Below are 7235 nucleotides of genomic sequence, written 5' to 3'. Positions count from 1 at the left end.
GTCTCGCGCACCCCCGACGAGCGGGGGGGTGAGCGGGGGCCGCTAGTAGGCGCGTGCGCGGGCGCTCTCCTTCGGCAAGGAGGGGTGGCCCTGTGGGGGCCGTAACGCAGAAAGGTGTTTCGCGGGGCCGGGGTCAGACGAAAGCGCCGAGGTGGGTCTCCCCCCTCAGGCCGCCGCCCCGCCGCACGGCCGCCGGTGGCGGACGCTCTGTGATGACCGGTCGTCTGAGTCTCCCAGGGAGGGGTTTCGGGCGAGCCCCCGCGGGGGCTCCCCTGGAGGCCGAAGCGCTGATCGGGGAGGAAAACCGACCTGCCCATGACGGTCGCGAGGACCGGGCAGGGGCCTGCCCCTGGCGCTCGTGGTTTTCCAATCTACCAGGTGTGCCTGGTCCGAAGACCTTGTTTAACCCCGGCCGTTGACCCGTGGACTTTCGGGTGGCTAGGGGGCCCTCCGGTGGAGGCCCTTCAAGTCCGTGTTCTTATAGGTCTGAAAGCCACCAGTCCGTGGGACTTATGGCAGTTCAGACACGGTTCGTCGGATTCTCACGGCGGAGCGAGTCCGCCCGCGAGTCCGTACAGGTTGCCACCTGACAGCTGCAAACGAACCAAGCGCAGCTGATTTTTCAGTGGCTCCCGGAGAGCCTCCTAGTCCGTGTTCTTATAGGTCTGAAAGCCACCAGTCTGTAGGACTTATGGCCGTTCAGACACGGTTCTTTGGGACGCCATCGGGGGTGCTCATCAGCGCCCAGTCCGCCTCAGGTGACCACCTGCCGGCTGGTTTGGGCCAAGCGCAGCTGATTTTTAGGGAGGCTCCCGGAGAGCCTCCCAGTCCGTGTTCTTATAGGTCTGAAAGCCACCAGTCTGTAGGACTTATGGCCGTTCAGACACGGTTTCTTTGGGACGCCATCGGGGGTGCTCATCAGCGCCCAGTCCGCTCAGGTGACCACCTGTCGGCTGGTTTGGGCCAAGCGCAGCTGATTTTTAGGAGGCTCCGGAGAGCCTCCAAGTCTGTGTTCTTATAGGTCCTGAAAGCCACCAGTCTATAGGACTTATGGCCGTTCAGACACGGTTCTTTGGGACGCCATCGGGGGTGCTCATCAGCGCCCAGTCCGCTCAGGTGACCACCTGCCGCTGGTTTGGGCCAAGCGCAGCTGATTTTTCAGTGGCTCCGGAGAGCCTCCTAGTCCGTGTTCTTATAGGTCTGAAAGCCACCAGTCTATAGGACTTATGGCCGTTCGGACACGGTTCTCTGGGACGCCATCGGGGGTACTCATCAGCGCCCAGGTCCGCTCAGTGACCACCTGTCGGCTGGTTTGGGCCAAGCGCAGCTGATTTTTCAGTGGCTCCGGAAGAGCCTCCTAGTCCGTGTTTCTTATAGGTCTGAAAGCCACCAGTCTATAGGACTTATGGCCGTTCAGACCCGGTTCTTTGGGACGCCATCGGGGGTGCTCATCAGCGCCCAGTCCGCTCAGGTGACCACCTGCCGGCTGGTTTGGGCCAAGCGCAGCTGATTTTTCAGTGGCTCCGGAGAGCCTCCTAGTCCGTGTTCTTATAGGTCTGAAAGCCACCAGTCTATAGGACTTATGGCCGTTCGGACACGGTTCTTTGGGACGCCATCGGGGGTACTCATCAGCGCCCAGTCCGCTCAGGTGACCACCTGTCGGCTGGTTTGGGCCAAGCGCAGCTGATTTTTCAGTGGCTCCGGAGAGCCTCCTAGTCCGTGTTCTTATAGGTCTGAAAGCCACCAGTCTATAGGACTTATGGCCGTTCAGACACGGTTCTTTGGGATGCCATCGGGGGTGCTCATCAGCGCCCAGTCCGCTCAGGTGACCACCTGCCGGCTGGTTTGGGCCAAGCGCAGCTGATTTTTCAGTGGCTCCGGAGAGCCTCCTAGTCCGTGTTCTTATAGGTCTGAAAGCCACCAGTCTATAGGATTATGGCCGTTCAGACACGGTTCTTTGGGACGCCATCGGGGGTGCTCATCAGCGCCCAGTCCGCTCAGGTGACCACCTGCCGGCTGGTTTGGGCCAAGCGCAGCTGATTTTTCAGTGGCTCCGGAGAGCCTCCTAGTCCGTGTTCTTAAAGGTCTGAAAGCCACCAGTCTATAGGACTTATGGCCGTTCGGACACGGTTCTTTGGGACGCCATCGGGGGTACTCATCAGCGCCCAGTCCGCTCAGGTGACCACCTGTCGGCTGGTTGGGCCAAGCGCAGCTGATTTTTCAGTGGCTCCGGAGAGCCTCCTAGTCCGTGTTCTTATAGGTCTGAAAAGCCACCAGTCTATAGGAGTTATGGCCGTTCAGACCGTAAGTCTGAACCAACTCAGCGGACCTACACGGCGCCCGTGGCCGAGAGGGTGCACCAAACCCGGATAAAATCAGCCTGCCACAGCTGATTTTCTGGAGCTCCAGAGATTTTTTTATCCCGTTTTTTTTCTAAGTCCACACATGGAAGTCTGAACCGACCCAGCGGACCTCCACGGAGCCCGTGGCCGAGAGGGTGCACCAAACCCGGATAAAATCAGCCTGCCACAGCTGATTTTCTGGAGCTCCAGAGAGCCTCCTAGTCCGTGTTCTTATAGGTCTGAAAGCCACCAGTCTATAGGAATTATGGCCGTTCAGACACGGAAGTCTGAACCAACTCAGCGGACCTACACGGCGCCCGTGGCCGAGAGGGTGCACCAAACCCGGATAAAATCAGCCTGCCACAGCTGATTTTCTGGAGCTCCAGAGATTTTTTTATCCCGTTTTTTTTCTAAGTCCACACATGGAAGTCTGAACCGACCCAGCGGACCTCCACGGAGCCCGTGGCCGAGAGGGTGCACCAAACCCGGATAAAATCAGCCTGCCACAGCTGATTTTCTGGAGCTCCAGAGAGCCTCCTAGTCCGTGTTCTTATAGGTCTGAAAGCCACCAGTCTATAGGACTTATGGCCGTTCAGACACGGAAGTCTGAACCAACTCAGCGGACCTACACGGCGCCCGTGGCCGAGAGGGTGCACCAAACCCGGATAAAAATCAGCCTGCCACAGCTGATTTTCTGGAGCTCCAGAGAGCCTCCTAGTCCGTGTTCTTATAGGTCTGAAAGCCACCAGTCTATAGGACTTATGGCCGTTCAGACACGGAAGTCTGAACCGACTCAGCGGACCTACACGGCGCCCGTGGCCGAGAGGGTGCACCAAACCCGGATAAAATCAGCCTGCCACAGCTGATTTTCTGGAGCTCCAGAGATTATTTTATCCCGTTTTTTTTCTAAGTCCACACATGGAAGTCTGAACCGACCAGCGGACCTCCACGGAGCCCGTGGCCGAGAGGGTGCACCAAACCCGGATAAAATCTGCCTGCCACAGCTGATTTTCTGGAGCTCCAGAGAGCCTCCTAGTCCGTGTTCTTATAGGTCTGAAAGCCACCAGTCTATAGGAATTATGGCCGTTCAGACACGGAAGTCTGAACCGACTCAGCGGACCCACACGGCGCCCGTGGCCGAGAGGGTGCACCAAACCCGGATAAAATCAGCCTGCCACAGCTGATTTTCTGGAGCTCCAGAGATTTTTTTATCCCGTTTTTTTTCTAAGTCCACACATGGAAGTCTGAACCGACCCAGCGGACCTCCACGGAGCCCGTGCCGAGAGGGTGCACCAAACCCGGATAAAATCAGCCTGCCACAGCTGATTTTCTGGAGCTCCAGAGAGCCTCCTAGTCCGTGTTCTTATAGGTCTGAAAGCCACCAGTCTATAGGAATTATGGCCGTTCAGACACGGAAGTCTGAACCAACTCAGCGGACCTACACGGCGCCCGTGGCCGAGAGGGTGCACCAAACCCGGATAAAATCAGCCTGCCACAGCTGATTTTCTGGAGCTCCAGAGATTTTTTTATCCCGTTTTTTTTTCTAAGTCCACACATGGAAGTCTGAACCGACCCAGCGGACCTCCACGGAGCCGTGGCCGAGAGGGTGCACCAAACCCGGATAAAATCAGCCTGCCACAGCTGATTTTCTGGAGCTCCAGAGAGCCTCCTAGTCCGTGTTCTTATAGGTCTGAAAGCCACCAGTCTATAGGACTTATGGCCGTTCAGACACGGAAGTCTGAACCAACTCAGCGGACCTACACGGCGCCCGTGGCCGAGAGGGTGCACCAAACCCGGATAAAATCAGCCTGCCACAGCTGATTTTCTGGAGCTCCAGAGAGCCCTCCTAGTCCGTGTTCTTATAGGTCTGAAAGCCACCAGTCTATAGGACTTATGGCCGTTCAGACACGGAAGTCTGAACCAACTCAGCGGACCTACACGGCGCCCGTGGCCGAGAGGGTGCACCAAACCCGGATAAAATCAGCCTGCCACAGCTGATTTTCTGGAGCTCCAGAGATTATTTTATCCCGTTTTTTTTCTAAGTCCACACATGGAAGTCTGAACCGACCCAGCGGACCTCCACGGAGCCCGTGGCCGAGAGGGTGCACCAAACCCGGATAAAATCAGCCTGCCACAGCTGATTTTCTGGAGCTCCAGAGAGCCTCCTAGTCCGTGTTCTTATAGGTCTGAAAGCCACCAGTCTATAGGAATTATGGCCGTTCAGACACGGAAGTCTGAACCGACTCAGCGGACCCACACGGAGCCCGTGGCCGAGAGGGTGCACCAAACCCGGATTTAATCAGCCTGCCACAGCTGATTTACTGGACCTCCAGAGATTTTTTTATCCCGTATTTTTTCTAAGTCCACACATGGAAGTCTGAACCGACCCAGCGGACCTCCGCGGAGCCCGTGGCCGAGAGGGTGCACCAAACCCGGATTAAATCAGCCTGCCACAGCTGATTTTCTGGAGCTCCGGAGAGCCTCCTAGTCCGTGTTCTTATAGGTCTGAAAGCCACCAGTCTATGGGACTTATGGCCGTTCAGACACGGAAGTCTGAACCAACTCAGCGGACCTACACGGCGCCCGTGGCCGAGAGGGTGCACCAAACCCGGATAAAATCAGCCTGCCACAGCTGATTTTTCAAAAGCTCCAGAGATTTTTTTCATCCCGTATATTTCCTAAGTCCACAACTCTGGTAAACTTACTGCCGTTCGGACATGGAAGTCTGAACCGACCCAGCGGACCTCCACGGAGCCCGTGGCCGAGGGGGTGCACCAAACCCGGATAAAACCAGCCTGCCACAGCTGATTTTCTGGAGCTCCAGAGATTTTTTTCTCGTTTTTTCTCTAAGTCCACACGCTCCACATGGCCCATCAGTCCGTGTTCTTATATATCTGAAGGCCACCAGTCCGTGGGACTTACGGCAGGTCCAGACACGGAAGTCAGAACCGACCCAGCGGACCTCCGCGGAGCCCGTGGCCGAGAGGGTGCACCAAACCCGGACAAAATCAGCCGGCCGCCGCTGATTTTTCAAAAGCTCCAGAGATTTTTTTCATCCCGTATATTTCCTAAGTCCACAACTCTGGTAAACTTACTGCCGTTCGGACATGGAAGTCTGAACCGACCCAGCGGACCTCCGCGGAGCCCGTGGCCGAGGGGGTGCACCAAACCCGGATAAAACCAGCCTGCCACAGCTGATTTTCTGGAGCTCCAGAGATTTTTTTCTCGTTTTTTCTCTAAGTCCACACGCTCCCCATGGCCCATCAGTCCGTGTTCTTATATATCTGAAGGCCACCAGTCCGTGGGACTTACGGCAGGTCCAGACACGGAAGTCAGAACCGACCCAGCGGACCTCCGCGGAGCCCGTGGCCGAGAGGGTGCACCAAACCCGGACAAAATCAGCCGGCCGCCGCTGATTTTTCAAAAGCTCCAGAGATTTTTTTCATCCCGTATATTTCCTAAGTCCACAACTCTGGTAAACTCACTGCCGTTCGGACATGGAAGTCAGAACCGACCCAGCGGACCTCCGCGGAGCCCGTGGCCGAGGGGGTGCACCAAACCCGGACAAAATCAGCCTGCCACAGCTGATTTTCTGGAGCTCCAGAGATTTTTTTCTCGTTTTTTCTCTAAGTCCACACGCTCCCCATGGCCCATCAGTCCGTGTTCTTATATATCTGAAGGCCACCAGTCCGTGGGACTTACGGCAGGTCCAGACACGGAAGTCAGAACCGACCCAGCGGACCTCCGCGGAGCCCGTGGCCGAGAGGGTGCACCAAACCCGGACAAAATCAGCCGGCCGCCGCTGATTTTTCAAAAGCTCCAGAGATTTTTTTCATCCCGTATATTTCCTAAGTCCACAACTCTGGTAAACTCACTGCCGTTCGGACATGGAAGTCAGAACCGACCCAGCGGACCTCCGCGGAGCCCGTGGCCGAGGGGGTGCACCAAACCCGGACAAAATCAGCCGGCCGCCGCTGATTTTTCAAAAGCTCCAGAGATTTTTTTCATCCCGTATATTTCCTAAGTCCACAACTCTGGTAAACTCACTGCCGTTCGGACATGGAAGTCAGAACCGACCCAGCGGACATCCGCGGAGCCCGTGGCCGAGGGGGTGCACCAAACCCGGACAAAATCGGCCGGCCGCCGCTGATTTTTTAAACGCTCCGCTTTTTTCCACTTTTTTCCTAAGTCCCGAAGCGTGAGGGTTTTTTAAAGCATAGCTCCCGAGACACGGCTCGCTGGAGATGTCTCCGCCGTGGCTCTCCAGCGAGACCGGCCAGAAGTCTCTGCGTGCCCGGGAGCCGGTGCACGGGCTCCCGGTAGCCGTTTGCTTTGAAAAATCATATCTCCCGATACCCGAGACTTTCGGGCTCGACTCGGGTCTCGTTGGATAGGTCTCGACCGTGGCTTTCGAAAGACACCGGCCCGACGTCTCTGCGTGCCCGGGAGCCGGTGCACGGGCTCCCGGTAGCCGGATCTCGGGCTCCCGTGGCCGATTTTTTGAAAAATCGTAGCTCCCGAACCCGACGGCCCAGCGGCTCGAGGCACGGCTCGTTGGAAAAGGCCTCGGAAAGACCTTTCGAATGACGCCGGCCTCGAGTCGCTGCGACCCCGGGAGCCGGAGCTAGGGCTCCCGGTACCCCGGCGGGTTTGAAAAATCATAACTTCCGATCCCCGAGACTTTTCGGGCTCGACGCGGGTCTCGTTGGATAGGTCTCGACCGTGGCTTTCGAAAGACACCGGCCCGAAGTCTCTGCGTGCCCGGGAGCCGGTGCACGGGCTCCCGGAAGCCGGAGCTCGGACCCCCGTGGCCGTTTGCTTTGAAAGACCCTATCTCCCGAACCCGAAGGCCCAGAGACTCGAGGACACGGCTCGTTGGAAAGGCCGTGGCCA

The sequence above is a fragment of the Triplophysa dalaica genome, unplaced genomic scaffold (genome assembly GCF_015846415.1).
Source record: "Triplophysa dalaica isolate WHDGS20190420 unplaced genomic scaffold, ASM1584641v1 Contig10, whole genome shotgun sequence".
NCBI classification, from domain to species: domain Eukaryota; kingdom Metazoa; phylum Chordata; class Actinopteri; order Cypriniformes; family Nemacheilidae; genus Triplophysa; species Triplophysa dalaica.
The sequence above is the reverse complement of the archived record's forward strand: the minus strand, read 5'-3'. Positions refer to the sequence as shown.